Source organism: Rhincodon typus, chromosome 1 (assembly GCF_021869965.1).
Source record: "Rhincodon typus isolate 14 chromosome 1, sRhiTyp1.1, whole genome shotgun sequence".
Taxonomy (NCBI): domain Eukaryota; kingdom Metazoa; phylum Chordata; class Chondrichthyes; order Orectolobiformes; family Rhincodontidae; genus Rhincodon; species Rhincodon typus.
In genome coordinates this window covers 42,040,241-42,063,140 of record NC_063332.1, presented here as the reverse complement: position 1 = coordinate 42,063,140, position 22,900 = coordinate 42,040,241, and positions in this window count along the sequence as shown.

Sequence of the window (22,900 nt, the reverse complement as noted above, 5' to 3'; positions counted from 1 at the left end):
TCCAGATCTACACCTTGTTATCTCTTATATTAGCTTTCTATGTTTTGTGCACAAGTACTCCCAAGTCCCTTTGTGTTGCAGACTTATGCAGTTTTCCTCCATTTAAATAACACTGTTCTTTTGTTTTTCCTTCCAAAATGAACAATTTCACATTTATAGTAGGTACCGCTGATGCTGGAGAATCTGAGATAACAAGGTGTAGAGCTGGATGAACACAGCAGGCCAAGCAGCATCAGAGGAGCAGGAAAGCTGACGTTTCAGGTCGAGACCCTTTCTGAAGCTCTACACCTTGTTATCTCAATTTCACATTTACCATTTTTCATAATTCATTCACATCACTGGCGATGCCAGCATTTATTGGTCCCAGCAGGCAGTTTAAGAGTCAACCACATTGCTGTGGGTCTGGAGTCATGTATTAAGTTATGATTTTCCAAACGTTCTGCTTTTACTTCCTTAATAACTAATCCCAATACTTCCCCAAAAATAGACATTGGTCTAATTTTGCATCCCTCACTTTTTAAATAGAGGTGTCACATTGACAGTTTTCCAATCTTCCAGTATGTCTATTGTTTATGTCACTATTGGACAACACCCTCTTCATTGATCCAAACAAATTATCCAATACAATAAAACTGTTTCAACAAATACTTTCTGGAAGCAAGTACCTGACTGCAAGGTTATTGGAAAAGGCAGGACAATAATATTTAGGCATGATACTCATTTGGATAGCCTTTGAAAACATGATGGGCCAAGTGGCCTCCTTTTTGTATTATAACACCTCTGTGATTTTTAAGGGGTTAATACCTTGTTTTGGCAAAAAGAACTCACAAGAACTTAAAACCTTATGTCAATAAACATTTCTATTCAGTAAGCACCATCAAAAGGCACCCAACTGTGAAAATGATAGTTTGAGAAATCAGTCATGCAGTAGAAATCCTACAATGGTTTTATATAAGCAGTGAATTTCAAATACCTATCCCTATTTTGTTCTTAACTGAACATGTTTTTGGAAAGTTAATTTTGCAAGTCACAATGAATTTATTCACTATTAGGTACACCCAATCATTTTTACAATCCTGAAGACTGCATAACCTCCCCCAAAAGTACTTCACCTTCACCAAAAGTTCCTGAGGACCAGGTTAGAGAGTTACCTCACATCTCCAAAAGGGGAAAAAGTTGCAACATTACTTCAGTACTCAGCCCTCCTCACCTCATCTTACTCTGTATGCCCTCCCTATGCAACCTAATGCCCTCTGCCCATCTCTCATTGATTCCTATTTGCCTATGCTAGCTGAATATCTACATTCACCCACTAACTTTTTCACCTTCATCTCCCATGTCAACTCATTGAATATCCTGATTCAGTGCAATTTCAATAACACTCGAATGTCAACACCATACAGGACATATTGTTCACCTATTTGGCACCCCAATTAACACTTCCAAAAGTCACCACCTCCACTGCCTATGCACAGTAGTAGCAACGTATACATTCTACAAGATGCACTGCAACAACTTAACAGGGATCCATAGACAGAACCTTCAAACTTGTATCATCTACCACCTAGAAGGACTAGGGTATAGCACATGCAAGGGAATATGATCATAAGACAATAAGACACAAGAGCAGAAGTGGGCCATGCAGTCCATTGAATTTGCTGAACAATTCCATAAAACCATGGCTGATCTGATAATCTTCAACAGTGCTTTCCTACTCATGTCTATCTTAATTGTGTGACCCCTTATTCTTAGGTTGCATGCTCGGGTCCCGAACTCTCCCACAAGAGGACATACCGTTTTCACATCTATCCTGACATGTCCACTAAGAATGCATGTTTCAATAAGGTCAGCTCTCATTCTCCTATGTTGTGGTCCAATCTACTCAAACTCTCCTCATAAGACAGAGCACTACCCTCCCCCCCACACCCCTCCCCCATCAAGTCAGGGAGTGTATTGAATTTTAGCCCCATTAGCTTCCCTGGTATGTTTTGTCTCATGATAGTCGTTGTATCTGGAAGATCTCGTTTGAATCATGCACCATTCCATCTTGCAACTACATCACTTTTCCTTCCTTGTTGCTAGGTCAAAACAGCACTTTGGTTTTCTAGCGCCCTAAGGACAGCTGTGATTATGAAGTAGCTCACTGCCATCTTAAAATCAATTATGTACTTGTGATACATGCTAGTCCATCCAGTAATGTGCATGCTCCCAGAATGAATTAAAAAATGCATAATTATCCATGCACATAGGAAAAAGTAATTAGCATTGCTCACATTTATATATTGCAGACGACACTCTGTTGAATTAAGCACTCATTCATTCATTTCTTTTCAGAATTCATTCATAGGGTGTTAGTATTGCTGGTGAAGGCAGCATTTATTGAACATTCCTCATTACCCTTGAGCTGATGGTTGTGAGCTGCTCTTTTAAACTGCTGCAGCACATTGTGGTGCATGTACACCCATAGTGCGATTAGAGAGAGTTGCAGGACATTGATCAAGTGACAATAAAGGAACAGTGATATACTTTCAAGTCAAATGGTATATATTTGAAAGGAACTTGAAAACCACAGTGTTCCTGCATATCTGCCACCCTTATTCTAGGTGCTAGAGGTTGTGGATTTTGAAACTGCCAACCTAGGAGCCTTGTTGAGTTATTGCACTATATCTTGTAGATACTGCCACTGTGCTTCAGTGATGTAGGGTGTGAATGTTGAAACTATTGGTTTACGATCCCAATCAGCAGACTGCTTTAGTCTGGATGGTGTTAGGACCTCAAATTTTGTTGGAGATGCACTTAGCCAGGCAAATGGAGAATATTCTGTGAAACTCCTGAATTGTAGATGGTGAGCAGGTTTTGAGGAGTCAAGAAGTACATTATTCACTGCAGAATTCCCAGGCTCCAAACTACTCTTGTAACCACAGTTGGTCCAGAGGATGAAAACTGTGAAATGTTACAAATATCTGTAGCACTAGACTGAGAGAAACCAGAAGCATGAAAGCTCATCTTTGCAGCTCTTGGTAACACAGCCATTGGCTTGCTCTGAGGTTGCAGTTGTGCAGAAAGTGACAGATTTCAGTGAAGAATTCCTTACTCAAGAACAGAATTTATGCATATGTCTCCCCAGCGCGGTTTAAGTGGGAGAATTGCTGTTGGAAAACCCTGAGGGGATTAACCACTCAGCTGAGAATATGATTTCTCCTCATCCTCCTCCTTTATCAACCAAATTGTCTGACACTATATTGTCTCTGATCTTTCTCCCAATCATTCTGTATCCCAAGTGAAATGGGTGTTAGCATCCCCATGTCTAGGAGAAATTGGTTTGTGCAGAAACCCTGAGGTCAGCAAAAAATTTCTTGTGCATTAGCTAGACCACTCACTATCAATCTTTGTGAATTTAAATAACTAAGTAAAGCACCAAACTTTTGTTGGGTTGAAGTAATAGTCAGAACAAATCAAACAATAACTGACCTGTATCAATCCTTTTAAAAAGTGCTGGTGGTGCATCCCTCCTGTTGTTGAATGTGTGCTCAGCTCTGCATTAAAACTGAGGATTAACTGGAGCATCCATCTGCAAAATGGCACCCTGGAGCCAAATCAGTATTGCAACTGCTTGACATCATGATTAGCTTTCTCTGCATACCGCCAACAGCTGATCTTTGTATATGCATATTAATGGCTTCACTAAAATGGCTTCTAGCATGCCTCTCTCCAAAAATGTGCATAACACCTTGAAGATCATTTTGAATACAAATTGGCAGCCACATCATGCAAACAACAGCCAATGATGTGAATGTAGAGCTGGTATTTATGTTATTTATGGTTCTTGCTGTAGGAATTTGAATTCAGAATCCTTCATGATTTTATCCAATTAGATATCTTATCACAGTATCACAATTTCCCAAGGTTTAGATCAAATCTTCATGATCTATTGTCTATGCTGCTAAATGACAATAGGTTTAAGCACATCATAACACAATACTGAATTCTCAGAGTTATTGCCTCATTGAAGATGGCGGTGGAGTACCAGTGCAACATGCAGTCTCCTCTGCCCAGGAACCCGAACCTTGTCTACTCCATGCACTTTACTTTCTTTTTCTATGTTCTGAGGAAGCGTCACCGGACCCGAAACGTTAACTCTGTTTTTTACCTTCACAGATGCTGCCAGACCTGCTGAGCTTTTCCAGCAACTTGGTTTTTGTTCCTTTCTCTTTCTCTGCTTTTTTAAAAACATTTCCATTATTTATGGTACCTTACCTTCTTTTAACAAATTCGGTGGAAGGCATCTTTCCTCAGCCCAGGCACAGCAATGAGGTTTGCAGCCAACGGCCCGGAATGTTGGTATAGGCCTAGTGAGGTGGTCTCCTGGTGTAGAGGCCTTGTGCAGGAGATGCGGTCTCGGCCTGGCATGGCAGTCTGGTCCTGGCGCGTGATTTTGTCCCAGAATGGAGGTCCTCTTTGGCAGCTTCGAGGTGTTCCAGCAGCTTGGCGTGGAAGTCTTGTTCTAGTGTGGAGTTCTTGCCCTGGCTTTAGAGGTGGCTTCTGGGTCTTCCAGTGGCTCAGTGAGGAGGTGTAGTCCCAGTGTAGTGGTCTCAGCCTAACCCTGCATGGTAGCTCCAACCCAGTCTTCCAGTGTACCCAGAACCCAAAAGTCATTAAATGAACTGTGATGAACTTTTAGATTTTTTTTCTTCTTATTTATGACTTCTATAATTAACTTAGATGCAATGGTATGGCAACTTATAAAACTTCTCCCTGCATTTTTTTGTAAAAATACATGCACAAATAAATTAATATTCTATTCCAACCCATTCATATGGGTCTTCAGCACAGAAAAGAAACACTTCTGTCCATCACGCTCACACTGGTCAAAAACAACTAACTATTCTAATCCAATTTTCCAGCATTTGGCTGATAGCTATTGTATACCTTGGCATTGCAAGTGTACATTTAAATAATTCTTAAATGTCATGAATGTTTCTGTCTCTACCACACTTACAGGCTTTGAGTGCCAGATTCCCATCACCCCTGGGGTGAAATTTTTTTTCCTCACATCTCCTCTAAACTTACTATTCCTTACCTTAAATCTGTACCTCTTGGTCTTTGATTCTTTCATCAAGGGAAATGTTTCTTCCTCTCTACCCTATCTATGCCTCTTATAATTTTATACATCTCAAACACGTCTCTTCTCAATCTCCTCTGCTCTACGGAAAACAATCCCAGTCTATCCAATCTCTCCTCAGAACAGAAGCTCTCCAGCTCAGGCAACATCCTGGTAAACCTCCTTTGCAACTTCTGTAGTGCAATCACATCTCTCCTATAATGTGAATTCCAGAATTGCACACAAAATTCTAGTAGTGGCTTATCAACATTTTATACAGTTCCAGCATAACCTTCCTGCTCTCAAATTCTATGCTTTGGCAAATAAAGGTAAATACATCATATGTCACCTTAACCACTTTATCCAACCCCCCTGCTATCTTATGTGATTGGTGGACATGCACACCAAGTTCCCTCTGATAGCTGGTGCTACCAAGGGTCCTACAGCTCATCATTGCCTTATTTTTCTTGCCAAAGTGCATCACCTCACATTTAACCAGATTGAATTCCATATTTCATTAATCAGCTCATCGAACCAGCCTGTAATCTAAGGTTATCCTCCTCAATATTTATTACTCACCATTATTTTTGTATTATCTGTGAATTTATTGATCAGTCCGCTTACATTCAAGTGTAAATTATTTATACAAAATACAAATAGTAAGATGCAAACCTGACCTCTGTGGGACCCCACTAGATACAAAATTCCAGTGAGAAAAACCCATCTCAACCATCACTCTCTGCTTCCTGCCTCTCAACTAGTTCTGGATTCAGTTTACCAAATGTCCCTGGATCCAATAACCTCTTAGCTTTGCCATAAGTCTCCCATTATCGAAAGGCTTGTTGAAGTTCAAGTAGACCAATTCGTAAACACTACCCTCATCTACATATCTGATCACCTCTTCAAGTAAGTCAACCAAGTTTGTCAAATATGTCCTCCTCTTCACAAACCATGCTGACTGATTGATTAATCCTCTTGATTAATCATTGCCTCTCCAAGTGCAGATTAATTCCGTTCCTCAGAATTGCTTACAATAATATTCCCACCACCGAGGTTAGATGACTAGCCTATAATTTCCTGGTTTACCTCTCACTCCGTTCTTGAATAACAGTACCACATTTGCTGTCTTCCAGTCCTTTGGCACCTCTCCTGTGTTCAGAGAGGAATTAAATTATTGTTGCAAGAGCTCCTATTTCCTCGCTTGCCTTACTCAACAGCCTGAGATACATTTCATCCAGCTGTGGATATCTATCTGCTTTTAAACTTACCAGACGACTCAGAGCCTCCTCTCTGTCTTTGCTAATTTCTTTAATTGTATATTCATTTCTCCCTCTCACGAGTGAACACTGACACAAAGTATTCCTTTTGAACTTTACATACTTCTTCTGGCTCCATACACAAAGTACTGCTGTGGTTCTTTAGTGAGCCCTATGCTTTCCATCGCTATCCTTTAACCCTTAATGTACATGTAATACAACTTAAGATTTTCTTTTATTTATCCTGCCTCTATCCTTTCGCATGCACTTTTAATTTTCCTAACATCCTTTAAACTTCCCTCTTGCACATTCTACACTTTCCCTCTAGGGTTTCTGCTGTTTTCAGCTCTTGGTATCTGCCTCCCTTTTTCTCTATGTATGTTTCTTGATAGTCAGTGTTCACAGGATTTGATGGTCTCTCCCTTTCTCTTTATTGGATCATGTTGGCCCTTTCCACTGCATTTTTCCTTCTTGAATGCATCCCACTGTTCCAAGTCCATTCTGGCAAAATTATATCTGATCTTCTTAAAATCACCCTTCCTCCAGCTTAGATCTTTGATTTCAGGCCTATTCTTGTCCTTTTCCACAACAATCTTGAATCCAACAGAGTTATGATCCAACAGGTACGAGATACTTGCTCCCTGTGTGGATGAGGATAAGGGCTGCGGGGAGGATGAGCCAGCTCAGCGCGGCACCATGGTGCAGAAGGCTATTCAAGAGGGGGGAGCAAATAGACAGGTGGTAGTTATAGGGGATTCTATCATTAGGGGGATAGATAGTATCCTTTGCAAGCCAGATCGGAAGTCCCGCATGGTGTGTTGCCTGCCCGGTGCCAGGGTGCAGGACATCTCTGACCAGCTTGAAAGGATATTGGAGCGGGAGGGGGAAGATCCAGTTGTTGTGGTCCACGTTGGGACTAACAACATAGGCAAGGCTAGGATGGAGGACCTGTTTGGGGATTATCAAGCACTAGGAACAAAATTAAAGAACAGGTCCTCGAGGGTCATAATCTCCGGATTACTGCCCGAGCCACGTGCAAATTGGCTTAGGAATAAGAAAATTAGGGAAGTAAACACGTGGCTAAGGGAGTGGTGTGGGAAAGAGGAGTTCCATTTCATGGGGCACTGGCATCAGTTTTGGAACCGGAGGGATCTGTACCGATGGGACGGTTTCCACCTGAACCGATCTGGAACCAGTGTTCTTGCGAAAAGGATAAATAGGGTGGTCACTAGGACTTTAAACTAGTGAGTTGGGGGGAAGGGAAAGGGAAAACATCAGGGAATATGATGGTAAATAAAAAGGTAAGCAACAGGTTAGCATGTGTGCAGGAGGGTTTAAGTTCAAGGCAGACTATGAAAGAAGCAAAAAGGAAGGATGACTCAGGAGATATTATTAGAGATGTTGGAAATCATGAGGGTAAGAAAGCTAGCATAAAGGCACTTTACCTGAATGCTCGTAGCATTCGTAACAAGGTTGATGAGTTAACGGCACAAATCATCGCGAATGAATATGATTTGGTAGCCATTACGGAGACATGGTTACAGGATGGTCACGACTGGGAGTTAAATATCCAAGGGTACCAGACTATTCGGAAGGACAGACAGGAAGGTAGGGGAGGTGGTGTCGCCCTGATATTCAAGGACGCCATCAGGGCGGTGCTGACAGATGATATAGGTTCTATGGAGAATGAGGTTGAATCCATTTGGGTGGAAATTAGAAACTCTACGAGGAAAAAGTCACTGATAGGCGTAGTCTATAGGCCACCAAATAATAACATCACATTGGGGCGGGCAATAAACAAAGAAATAACTAATGTCTGTAAAAATGGTACGGCAATTATCATGGGGGATTTTAACTGACATGTAGATTGGTCGAACCAGCTCGGTCAGGGTAGCCTTGAGGAGGAGTTCGTTGAGTGTATCCGTGATAGTTTTCTTGAACAGTATGTAATGGTACCAACGCGGGAGCAAGCTATCCTAGATCTGGTCCTGTGTAATGAGACAGGAATAATTAATGACCTCATAGTTAGGGATCCTCTTGGAAGGAGTGATCACAGTATGGTTGAATTTAGAATACAGATGGAGAGTGTGAAGATAAAATCCAATACAAGGGTCCTGTGCTTGAACAAGGGGAACTACAATAGAATGAGGGAGGACTTGGCTAAAGTAAACTGGAAACAAAGATTTTATGGTGGGACAGTTGACGAGCAGTGGAGGACTTTCAAAGCAATCTTTCAAAGTGCTCAGCAAAAGTATATTCCAATGAAAAGGAAGGACTGTAAGAAAAGGGGTAATCTGCCATGGGTGTCTAAAGAAATAAAGGAGGCTATCAAATTGAAAGAGAAGGCATACAAAGTGGCCAAAAACAGCATGAAACTAGAAGATTGGGAAAACTTTAAAGGTCAACAGAAAGCCACAAAAAGAGCTATAAGGAAAAGTAAGATAGAACATGAGAAAAAACTAGCACTGAATATAAAGACAGATAGGAAAAGTTTCTATAAATATATCAAATGAAAAAGAGTGGCTAAAGTAAACGTTGGCCCTTTAGAGGATGAGAAGGGGAATTTAGTTATGGGATATGATGAAATGGCCGAGGCATTGAACAGGTATTTTGTATTGGTCTTCACAGTGGAGGACACTAACATGCCAGTAATAGACAAAGAGACGAAGGTAGGTGAGGACCTGGAAACAATCATAATTATGGAAGAGGTAGTGTTGGGCAAGCTAATGGATCTAAGGATTGATAAGTCTCCTGGCCCTGATGGAATGCGTCCCAGGGTACTAAAAGAGATGGCGGGAGAAATAACAGGTGCACTGGCAATAATTTTCCAAAATTCGCTGGACTCTGGGGCAGTCCCAGCAGATTGGAAAACAGCAAATGTGACACCACTGTCTAAAAAGGGAAGTAGACAAATGATGGGGAATTATAGACCAGTTAGCTTAACATCTGTAGTGGGGAAGATGTTTGAGTCTATTATCAAGGAAGAAATAGCAAGGCATCTTGATAGAAATTGTCCCGTTGGGCAGACGCAGTATGGGTTCATGAAGGGCAGGTCATGCTTGACAAATCTTTTGGAATTCTATGAAGACATTACGAGCAAGGTGGACAATGGGGCCCCAGTGGATGTGATGTACCTAGATTTCCAAAAGGCCTTTGACAAGGTGCCGCACAAGAGGCTACTGCATAAGATAAGGATGCATGGCATTAAGGGTAAAATATTAGCATGGATAGAGGATTGGTTGACTAACAGGAAGCAAAGAGTGGGGATAAATGAGTGCTATTCTAGCTGGCAGTCAGTGACTAGTGGTGTGCCTCAGGAACTGGTGTTGGGACCGCAATTATTTACAATTTATATCGATGATTTGGAGCTGGGGACTACGTGTAGGGTGTCAAAGTTTGCAGATGACGCTAAGATGAGTGGCAAAGCAAAGTGTGCAGAGGACTGTGAAACTTTGCAGAGGAACATAGGTACATTGAGTGAGTGGGCTCAGGTCTGGCAGATGGAATACAATGTAAATAAATGTGAAGTCATACATTTTGGTAGGAGTAATAGTAAAAAGGATTATTACTTAAATGGTAAAAAGTTGCACCATGCTGCTATGCAGAGGGACCTGGGTGTCCTTGTGCATGAATCACAGAAGGTAGGTCTGCAGGTACAACAAGTAATTAGGAAGGCAAATGGAATTTTGTCCTTCATTACTAAAGGGATTGAAATAAAAAGCAGAGAGGTTATGTTGCAGCTGTACAAGGTGCTGGTGAGGCCACACCTGGAGTACTGTGTGCAGTTTTGGTCTCCTTACTTGAGAAAGGATGTACTGGCACTGGAGAGGGTGCAAAGGAGGTTCACTGGGTTGATTCCGGAGTTGAGGGGGTTGGCTTATGAGGAGAGACTGAGTAGATTGGTATTATATTCATTGGAATTCAGAAGATTGAGGGGGGATCTCATAGAAACATATAAAATTATGAAGGGAATAGGTAAGATAGAAGTAGAGAGGATGTTTCCACTGGCAGGTGAAGCTCGGACAAGAGGGCATAGCCTCAAGATTAGAGGGAGCAGATTTAGGACTGAACTGAGAAGGAATTTCTTCACCCAGAGGGTTGTTAATCTATGGAATTCCTTGCCCAGTGAAGTAGTTGATGTTACTTCAGTAAACACTTTTAAAAAAAGGGTAGATTTTTTTTGAACAATAAAGGAATTAAGGGATACAGTGAGAACGCGGGTAAGTGGATCTGAGTCCACGAAAGGATCAGCCATGATCTTATTGAATGGCGGAGCAGGCTCGAAGGGCCAGACGGCCTACTCCTGCTCCTAGTTCTTATGTTCTTATGTTCTTATGTCTGCAAAATGCTCCCCCACTGCTATTTCAACAATTTGCCCAGCTTCTTTGCTTAAAATTCAGTCAAGGGTGGCTTCCTTTCTTGTCAGGCTTTCTACAAACTGGCTTTAAAAGCTATAGTGGATGCAAAAGAACAGGGAACAAAAGAGAAGTACAGCACAGGAACAGGTCCGTCGGCACTCCAAGCCTGTGCCGATCATCATGCCCTAGCTAAACTAAAAAACAAACTTTCTGCCCTTAGTCAGTATGTATCCCTCTATTCGCTGCCTATTCATGTAGCCATCCAGATGCCTCTTAAATGTTGCCAACATGCCAAGTGCTCCGACCACTCTTTGCATGAAAAACTTCCCTCGCACATCTCCCTTAAATTTTCTCCCTCTCACCTTGAATCTGTGCCCTGTTGTAATTGAAACTTCAACCCTGGGAAAAAGCCTCTGACTATCCACCCTATCTATGCCTCTCATAATTTTGTAGACCTCCATCAGGTCTCCACCCAGCCACTGTCTTTCCAATAAAAACAGTCCAGGTCTTTTTAACCTTTCCTCATAGTCAATGCTCTAGAGACAAGGCAACATCCTGGTGAACCTTCTCTGTGTTCTCTTCAAAGCTTCGATGGCCTTCTGGTAGTGTGGTGACCAAAACTGCACACAGTACTCAAAATGCGACCTAACAATGGTTTTATATAGTTGCAACCTGTTTTGCCAACTCTTGTACTGCATGCCCCAGGCGATGAAGGCAAGCATGCCATGTGCCTTCTTAATCACCTTGGCCACCTGTGTTGTCACTTTTAGAGAAATGTGGACTTTCACGCCAAGATCCGTCTGAATGTTAATGTGCCTCAGGGTTTTGCCATTTACAGTATAATTCACACCTAAATTTGATCCTCCAAAATACATCACCTTGTATTTGTCTGGATTAAACTCCATCTTGCATTTCTGTAGCCAAATCGCCAATCTATGTATATCCTGTTCTATCCCTTCACAATCATTGGCACTATTAGCAACTCCACCAATCTTGGGGTCACCTGCAAACTTACTTATCAGATCACCCACATTTTCCTCCAGGTCATTTATATATTCTACAAACAACAGAGGACCTAAGTCTGATCCCCGTGGAACACCACTAGTTACAAGTCTCCATTCTGAAAAACACCCTTCCAACGCTACCCTCTATCTTCAATGACCAAGCCAGTTTTGTAGCTATCCAGTCAGCCCACCCCGAATCACATGTGAATTTAGTTTTTTCACCAATCTGCCATGTGAGACTTCATCAAATGCCTTACTAAAGTTCATATAAACTACATCCACAGCCCTTCCCTCATCAATGATCTTTGTCACCTCTTCAAAAATTCAATTTGGTTGATGAGACATGACCTCCTCCATACAAAGCAACCTTATGGAAATATGGTCACGAAGCCTAAAATGCTCTCCTACTGAAACATCGAACACCTATTCTGGCTCGTTCCTCATACTAAGTCTAGTATGGCCTCCTCTCTGGTTGGATTGTCAACATACTGTCTCAAAAAGCCCTCCTGGACACATCTAACAAATTGCTCTCTATCCGAGTCCCTGGCTCTAAGGGATTCCCAGTCAATAAGAGGAAATCTGAAGTCACCTACTACAACTATCCTGCTCTTTTCACACCTTTCCAGTATCTGACTACATATCTACACCTCTGTCTCCTGTGGGCTGTTGGGAAGTCTATAGAAAACTCCCAACATTGCAATTTCACCCTTCCGATTTCTGAGCTCCACTCATAATGCCTCACTGCAAGATCTCTCCGATATGTCCTCCCTCAACACAGCTGTGATGTGATCCCTAATCAGCAATGCAACTCCCCCACCCCTTTTGTTTCCCTTTCTGTCCCATCTGAAACAGAGATATCCAGGAATGTTAAGCTGCCAGTCCTGTCCCTCCTTTCACCATATCTCCTTAATGGCAAGAATATAATAATTTCATACATGCATGATGCATGCTCTTTGTTCACCTGTCTTATCTGCTATACTTCTTGCATTGAAGTAAATGCACTCCAAACCTCCAGCCCCTCTGAGCCCCGCGACTTTCCTCCGTCAGCTTTTACTCTGTGCTATCCATATCTCAGCCTCTCTTTTGTCCCCAGCTCCTGCACTTATTGGCCTGTTGTTCTATTTCCCAGCCCCCTGCCACACTAATCCCGAAGAGTTCTAGCAAACCTCCCACCCAGGATATTGGTGCCCCTCCAGTTCAGGTGCAACCCATCCTTCCTGTACAGGTCCCACCTTCCGCAGATGGCATCCCAATGATCCATATATCTAAAGCCCTCCCTTCTAAACTAGCACTGTAGCCAAGTGTTCAACTGTACTCTTTCCGTATATTCACTAGACCATGGCATGGGTAGTAATCCTGAGATTACTACCATGGTAGTCCTGCTTTTTAGCTCCTTACCTAACTCCCTGAATTGTCCTCACAAGACCCCTTCCCTCTTCCTACCTCATTTGTGCCAATGTGGACAATGACTTCTGTCTGTTTTCCCTACCATTCAGGATGTCCTGTACCCACTCCGAGAAATCCAGACCCCTAGCACCGGGGAAGCAACACACCATCCTAGAATCTCATTCACTACCACAGAAATGCCTGTCTGTGCCTCTGACTATTGAGTCACCCACTATTATCGCTCACCTCGACTTTGTCCTACCCTGATCTATAGCAGAACCTTTTGTGGTGCCACAGGTCTGGCTGCTGCTTGTATTATCTCCTGAGATGCTACCCCCACCCTCCCCCTAGCAGTATCCAAAACAGTATATCTGTTTGACAGGGAAAAGCCACAGGAGCCTCCTGCACTACCTCCCTGCCTGATTTGAATTCTACTCCCTCTAAGCTTTTCACACTACAACTACCACAGTTAATGTTAAGAGAAGTTGAACTTCTCTAATATTACTAACCTACTACTTTCACACTTCCTTGAAGTTTGCCCACACATCTTCTCTTCTATCTCTCTCAGACTATTATGGTGCTGACAGAACATTCCCAGAGTTTGATTGTTCTAATACTTTTTCAAATATAAAGTAAGGAGAAAAATATTGTCCAATGTTTTTTAGTGATCTTATTTTGTAAAAGTATTTGTGAAAGTAGAACACAGCCCAACACAGAAGTACTCATTTCTTTGTTGTATGTATTCATGAATTTACAGCGCGATTTCTGAGGCGGTTGTGCATATTTATGCTTTAATAGAATTAAGTAGCAGTGCTGTTTACATTTAATGAGTTTGAGAGTGACAATGAATTGTTATAAGGTTGAATGAGATTTACTGATTGATTAATTATAGTACTTGTATTAGTCTATCATGTACAAGACAAAACAAATTGATATATGTTGTTGCATTTACATATTGTAGTGATCTTTTGCATTCCATGCATTGAGTATGATGCAAGCAGCTCTTACATTATTGTTATGATCCCTGTAGGAGAACTGTAAATCATAATCATCAAATTTAATGAGCAATCCCTCAAGTGAAGAAGTTATCACAAAGATTTCACTTTTGATGACTTTTATTTTAACATAAATCAGGTCCAACACAAATTAAACACAAATTTATAGGTAAGTGGTATTTCAAATCAAAAGGTAAATTACAGTTTAAATTGTAGATACAATAAAAGTACACTTTACACAACCAAAACACCTACATATCTACCCACAGACAAATGGTTATACACTCAGTTCCAACTTTTTCTAACATAGTGCTTAGGTCCAAAGGATATCTCACTTACCCAGTTAATTGAATAAATCCTTAGACTATGTTCATTGACAGCCATATTCCATGTAAGATCCCAGAACCATCTATGACTTGAACGGGTACATGTCTACAGAACCTCCTAAGCTGGTTTCATGATAATCTTGATAGCACAGATCCCCAGAGACTCCTTTATTGGACCCCTTTAATAAAAGTCAATAAACGGTCTATTTTGTTTTGGTAAAACTGAAGCAGCAGAAATAAAGATTGTTCAATTAGCAATTCCTAATTTAACCCTTTGTTTTTTTTCCCTTTGTAACTGTATTACAAACATGCACAGCAGCTTGGAAAAGTACTTTTTCTGTTCTTCCGTCTGCCATTCTGTGCTGTTCTGTTTTTTATTTGATGGCATGAGTTCTGATGTTAACTTCCCATCTGTTTATTCTATTTCGGGGCAAGGGTTACCTGGTCATAGGAACTTGTATTCTTATTTAGCAAAAGTGCAATTGGTTCCTTTACAATTGACATAAACTCTTAAAAGTCCTTTTCAAATATTATTCAATTGCAGTCATTTTAAAGAATTCACAAATTACCTTATTATACTGCTTCTGAAGGAAAGGTTGTCATTATATTAACATTTCTGACCACTTGGAACATAGACACATAGGCAGATAATGTATTGTTTGTGTTATCTCCGTTTCAATGATGTTCTACGAGACAAGTGACATTATTCATTATTTTATGATTTTTACTGGATAACACCTATACTCGTAAATCATGGAAGAAGTTTCTTTCAGCTCATCATACTTGTCACTTCTTTGAAGAGCTATTCAATTAATTCTACTTTTCTGCCCTTTCCCCTTCAGGTATACATCTAATACTCTGTTGAAAGTGCCATTGAATCAGCTTCCATTATCCTTTAGGTTGTACATTCTTTATTTGAATTCTTCTGTAACGTGGAAATTTGTATATTTTTTCATGCTGTCATGAACAATGTATGCCAGTGATCCAATCATCCAAATTCTACTTGTGCTCCTTTTATAATAAAAATAACTCATTTGACCATAAGACGATAAGGAATAGGAGCAGGGGTAGGCCATTCAGTACTTTGACCTTATTCCACCATTGAATAGGATCATCATCATCATCATCATCAATGTCATGGCAGTCATATACGTGTCATCTATAACGAGAGGTGAGGTGCCAGATGACTGGACAGTAGCTAATGTTGTGCCTTTGTTTAGAAAGGGATGCAAGGAGAAGCTTGGAAACTATAGACCTGTGAGTCTGACTTCGGTGGTGGAAGCGATTCAGAAAGATAGGGTTTATGTGCACTTGGAGATGCAAGGAATGATTAGGGACAGTCAGAATGGCTTTGTGTGAGGGAAATTGTGTCTTACAAACTTGATTAAGTATCTTTGAGGAAGTAACCAAGAAGCTTGAAGAGGGCAGAATGGTGGACATTATTTACTTAGACTTTAGTAAAGCCTTTGGGAAAGTTCAGTATGGTAGTCTCATTAGTAAAGTGAGATCACATGGGATTCGGGGTAAGCTTGCCAATTGGATACAAAATTGGCTTTGTGACAGGAGACGGAAAGCGGTGGTAGAGGGTTGTTTAACAGACTGGAGGCTTGTTACCAGTGCTGTTCTGCAGGGATCAATACTGACTCCAATTTAGTTTGTCATTTACATTGTAAGTTTACGGATGACACCAAAATTGGTGGCATAGTGCACAGTGAAAAATGTTATCTAAGATTACAAAGAGATCTTGATCAATTAGGTCAATGGGCTGAGAAGTGGCAGATGGAGTTTAAGTTGCATAAATGTGAGGTTATTGCATTTTGTTAAAACAAGTAAGTGCAGCATTTATACAATGGTAGTCCCCTGGAACAGGGAGGTGCATAATTGTTTGATATTTGCATCACAGATTGACAGGGTGTTTAAGAATGTGTTTAGCACATGTTGTCTGGTTCCTCTTTAAACAAGTTTTTATAGAGTTATACAGCACGGAAACAGACCTTTTGGTCCAACCAGTCCACGCCCAACATAATCTCAAACTGAACTAGTCCCACCCGCCTGTTCCTGATCCATATCCCTCCAAACCTCTCCTGTTCATGTATCCATCCAAATATCTTTTAAATGTTGTAATTATACCTGCATCCACCAATTCCTCAAGAAGTTCATCCCACACACGAATCATGCTCTGTGTAAAAAAATTGTCTTATGTCTTTTTTAAATCTCTCTCCTCTTACCTTAAAAATGTGCCCCCAGTCTTGAAATCCTCCATCTTAGGGAAAAGATAACTACTATCAACTCTATCTATACTTTTCATTATTTTATAAATTTCTGTCTTTCCATGTTTGGAATTTCATTTTCAGGTCAGATCGAACTTCAGATAACTATGACAGAATGTTATGAATGAATTTGTCCAGGTGTCCCACAATACCAAAGAGGTCTAATCAATATGAAACCAAGCCAGTATCAAAGCAAAACAGTTCCACCTTATTAGGAACAAAATTACAATAATCTTTAATACTCAACATGCTATCAATAATCCTCTTTGGCTTCTTCAGGTTACAATATTTCCTGAGTCTCTTGTAAATTTATGCAGTCACTCTCTCTATGGTCCTGTTTCTGGGTCTGTGAAGCTGCTTTCTTCCTCTCTTCCTCTGGATAGCCATCATGTCTCTGCCTCTTGCCATGCTGCTCTCATCAGAGGGCCTCAGATGATTCCCAGAGACTCCAAGAGTGGTCCTAAGGGATTCCAAGAATGAGGTCTCCGGTTGAACCCTGTTTTATACCTTTTGGATAGTTTCCTAGAACTTTCTATAGTTCTGGTCAATCAGGGAGATACACTCAATAGTTTGAAACACGAGTCAATCATTTACATGGCATGCTACTGTTAGATTTTTTGTGTAGCAGGACTCAATGCCTTTCTGTCTGGGTTCTCCTTTGATTAGTAGATAAGTTGTTGAGGGTATGTCTGTCCGGAACAACCGTTGCCTTTTACGTTGTGCTATTTACTGTGTTTACTGTGTGTCTGGTGTGTGGATTTTGTGATTTCAGAGTTTTCCTTGGCCAATGTACCCAGCATCCCTTGCTATTTAGCCAAGTTGGCAATCTATTTGTGGTTTTGCAGCCATTCATTCAATGCCTTCATTGCTCAGACTTTTGTGTATAGGAGTTGGGATGTCATGTTGAGGTTCTATAGGACATTGGTGAGACCTTTTCTGGAGTACAGTGTCCAGTTCTGGTTGCCTTGTTATAGAAAGGATATTATTAAGCTAGAGAGGGTTGAGAAAAGATTTACCAGACTGTTGCTGGGAATAGAGGGTTTGAGTTGTAAGGAGAGGCTGGATAGGCTGGGAGATTTTTCACTGAAATGTAGAAGCTGGAGGGGTGACCTTCTAGAGGTTTATAAAATCATGAGGAGTATAGATAAGGTGAATGGTAGGTGTCTTTTCCCTAGGATTGGGAATTTTATGAATAGGATCATATTTTTTAAGGTCAGAAAAGAAAGATTTAAAAAAGACATGAGGGGCAACTTTTTTTTTACACAGAGAATGGTTCATGTGTGGAACGAAATTCCAGAGGAAGTGGTGAATACAGGTACAGTTTACGATGTGTCAAAGATATTTGGATAAGTACATGAATAAGAAATGTTTGGAAGAAAATGGGCCAAATGCAAGCAAATGGGACTAGTTTAGTTTGGGATTAAGATTGACATGGACTGGTTGGACCAAAGGGTTTGTTTCTGTGCTGGATGACTCTATGACTCTATCCAACACTCCACACATCCACTTTCCTGCCCTTTTCCCATAACCCTTGATTCTCCTACAGATCAAGAAATAATCAATCTCAATCCTAAATAAACACAAGAACTCTTCCCCCACAGCTCTCTGTGGCAAAGAGTCCAAAGACTCTCAACTCTGAGAAAAGAACATTATCTCAGTCCTAAATTGACAACCCTACATTCTGAGAATATAGCCTCCAGTCCTAGGCTCTCCCGCAAGGAGAAACATCTTCGCAACATCAACGCTGTCAAGCTGCTTAAGGATCCCATCTGTTTCATTGAGATCACCTCACTTTTTTTTTACCTTTACTCATATGACAATCCTGCATACCAGGGATCATTCTATTGAACCTTCTCTGAAGTGCCTCCAATGAAATAATACCTTTTCTGAAATAAGTGTACCAAAACTTTTCACATTACTCCAGAGGTGGTCTTAGCAGCACCTTGTACAGTTGCTACAAGACTTCCCTGCTCTTATGTTGATCTTGCTTTTTGTGCACTTTCTTTGCAGCCATAACTTTATATTCCTCACTCTGTATTATCACCCTATGATCTTTGTATGCTATGATCTGCCTGTACTGCACGCAAAACAAAACTTTTCACCGTATGTGGGTGCATGTGACAATAATAAATCAAATCAAATTAAATATTCCACCCCCCTTGAAATAAGGGCAACATTCCACTAGTCTTCCTGATTGCCTGCTGCGTCTGCATGCTAGCTTTCTGTGTTTTGTGTACAAGTACTCCCAAATCCCTTTCTGCAGTTTGTCTCCATTTTAAATAAAATTCTGTTCTTTTATTCTCCTTACCAAAATGAACAGTTACACGTTTTCAGATATTATACTCCATTTGCCAACTTTTTGCCCAATTGTTCAATCTATTAGCATCTCTGCTAGCTGCTTGTATCCCTGTAGAAATTTGCCTTTCCACCTATCAATCTTGAGATACAAGCATTACAGGTTGACCGTACCAAATTATTGAAATTTGAAGTGAGGAGAGCTATTTTTTGCTGTTGATTGTATTAAAGTTACCCAATGAAATTTTTGTTTTGCATCAAATCATATTATAAATTAACTTTGAATCTCTTTACCTGTTCACTTTTTTAGATTTGTGGGACACGTGGGAAAAACTAAATCGAATTTACAACTACTGAGTTGATCTAATGTTTGTCAATGATATAAAATACAATCTGCCTTGCTAGCTATTTTCAATGTAAGATGACAAAGCAAATTCGGTTCCAAGAGAATTTCCTATGCAGCAATTATTCAGTGATTCATGTCGGCTATGAATTATAGTGAGCATAGCAAACATTTTTTGAATTTGCACTTCCAAATAGCTTTGGACAGATTCCACCACTTCTTTGGAAAAATTTGGACATGCATGATTTTATTAATGTCAAAGTGAAGAATGATTTCATGCTGGAGGCTACATAGTCAACTTGGTGTGATTTGCCATTGGTAATGTTGCATTATACCAAGTGAAGCAACACCATACATATTTTATGATTGAAATAGTCACCCAGTTTATTGCACTTTGTACAATTGCTCAGTTTAGATATAGAACGAAAGTTGATAGTTGTGTTGTCCACTTAGTTTGCCTGACTGCAGGCTTTGAGAAAAATGAGCTGGTTTTAACATTTTTCTTAATGAATTGAACACCATCATTTCATATCAGTTGTTGAGTGACTCGCCTGTTAATTTTTCTAAGTTGAAGAATTGGAACACTCTCATGGTGAAGTCATGAAGATGTCACCTATGAGATGATAAGATCAGACCAAACAGTATGAATGTGTTACAAAAACAGAAGTTGCTGGTAAAGCTCAGCAGGTCAGGCAGCATCTGTGAAGAAAAACCTTTCTGATATTTTCTTCATAGATGCTGCCAAACCTGCTGAACTTTTCCAGCAACTTCTCTTTTTGTTCCTGATTTACAGCATCCGCAGTTCTTTTGATTTTTATTTAGTATGAATGTGTTTGTTGGGCAGGGTGTACAGTGAGACAGTTTACACTTGTCTTGAAAAAGTGCTTTTCCATAAACTATGCTTTTTTAAAAAATCATATATATGAAAATAAGCTAGAAATTGAAATCCTCCTTACTTGTAAGAGTTTGGACTTGAGATGTGCAAAGAATGCATTACCTCTGACCCAGCCAAAAACATTACATCAGTTTCTACACAAAAGAATATTCATTCGGTTAAAAATAATGTTTTCAGTTGGTGGCTAACCTGAATTGGAGAATTTCAATTGTGAGGACAGATTGATAGATTGGAGTTGTTTCCCGTGGAGTAGATGTAGGAGAGTATAGATTTAAGTGAGGTATATTATATTTTGATGGGCTTAGAAGGGACAGGATTTATCTGTTTCCCTCAGCAGAGTAGGTTGTAAAACCACAAGGTTAGGAATCCAGATCCCCTGGCTAACGTTCTGGGGACATGACTTTGAATCTCATCGCAGCAAGTGATGAAATTTGAATTCAATTAATTAGTTGCAAAAACCCATTCTAACGTCTATTACAGAATGAAATCTGCCATCCTTATATGGACAGTCCTACATGTCACTCCAGATCTACAGCAATGTAATTGACTCTTTAGTGTTCTCTGAAATGGCCTGGGGAGTCCATCAGTATAAAGATAGCTGGGGATCTTGCCAGCAACACCTACATATCATAGGAGAATAAAGAAGCTGGCAAGGATACAAGCCAAATATGTAAATCTTACTCTTTATTTTTCAACAAGGCTTTGATATTCTCATTGCACTATCCTACCATATTCTAATCAATATCATTCATAAAATTGAGTGTCTAAAGATTTTGATTTCAAATTCTTACCCCAAAGACTACAATTGCGATCCATTTTATCAAGAATTTTCCATTAACATTGGTGCAATAAACATTGGAAAATACATTACAATAGGAGATTTGTAATAATCAGCTTAAACTATTTTGTGAATCACTAGCAAAGGCAGAGGAATTGATGTAACTTACATTAGATCGACCCTTGATGCTTCATTTCAATTGCCTTTGAGGGCCAGGGAGAGGATGCAAACAGTGCTATCTTGTTGGCAGTTATTCTTCTCCCTTTGATTAAATAAGCAGTGGAAGGTCCATGAGAGCGTAACTTGTGCAGGCTTTGTTCAAAGGAGAATATAGACTAGGAAAAATTAACTTGCCATCCTTTATTTTCTTAGTATCTTGTATTTTAAATGCAAAAATTACTTTCTGTTCAAGTTTTAGAGCATAGAAACCTCTGTTTCTATTTCAAAATGTAATATTTTGTGAAGCTTTTACATGCCACTTCCAAATTTGTTTATCATTTCCAGCAGATCATAATCCTTAACTACTTAATGCCAGAAATGCACAGCGATGTTTTGTAATAAAAACAAATTCCATCTAACACTCATTAAAATGAAAGATTATGCAAGAATTGTTGAAATGTTTTGCTATTAAAATTACAGGGAGAAAAGATGCTTTAATTTTATTTTTTCTATGGGCAGATAAATATGAACAATGTTAAATGCATTTTTTAACTGCTGAGAAAGACACCAAATTGTACTGTTGTCTTATTTGTACATTTTTGCTCTTTTTGCATACATTTGAGAAATATAACAATGCCTATCATTAAAATTAAACTTCCTAGCTCTTTACCAATTCTTCCTATCTAATGTCATAGAATGGTATTGCACTGAAACTGCTGTAATAATAAGACAGACTTTGAAACAAAGCAAAAGGTTATTTTGATCTAAATTGTTTCAGAGTGCATGAAAGCATTTTACAGCAACATACTTTGATCACAGTTATCCCAACATAACAAAATGCTCTGTACTCCATTTATCAGCAATGATGGAATTCAGTTGATACCTATTTTTCTAATCAACCTGTTCAAAGATGTTATTACACACCTTTGGAACAGGTAGGACTTGAACCCAGCCCTCCTGGTCCAAGGGTAGGGACATTGCCACTGTGCCACAAGAGGTCATGTCAGGGTAAATTTTAATATGGACAAATGTTATGGCTATTAAAATTTCTTTTTGTCCTACACCATCATTACTTTTTTTATTTGAACTTTTCAGCATGCCACCTTATTACTGTTTTATTGTTTTCCTCCCTTCTCTCCTTTTTCCCTCCCTCAGTACTCATTAAAATGTTTTACATTATCTAACTTTTTCCAGTTCTGAGGAAAGGTCATTGCCATATCTGTTTCTCTCTAAAAATGTTGCCTGACCTGTTAAATATTTTCACAGGTTCTGTTATATTTTATGAACCTTACAGTGATGTCTTAGAATAAGCCAAGACAGAAAATGTTCAGTATGTGCTATCCTGATAAAACATGAATGAACAGATGAAGGGCATTGACACAGAGGAAACTAATATCAGACATCACAGCCACCAGGTTGAGTGAAATCAGATGGGTAGATGCAGAAAGATTGTTCAGAGAGCAAGGCCATTAATGTAAACCTTTACATGTCAAAGGAATTCAGACTTTTCAGAGTGTCTTTATAAGGAGTGACAGGAAACCCCAGAAGATACTTCCCTCACCCCATCTGAGAAAAATGACATCTATTCAGACAGAACCCAAATGATAAACTTGTCCATTAGACAAGATTGCCCGATAGCCAGTTTGGCCTTGTCATTTCAGAGCTGTATTTATTAGACATATACCCTTATGTTTGATAGATTTGTAATGTGATCCTGTGTACTCAGTGATTTGT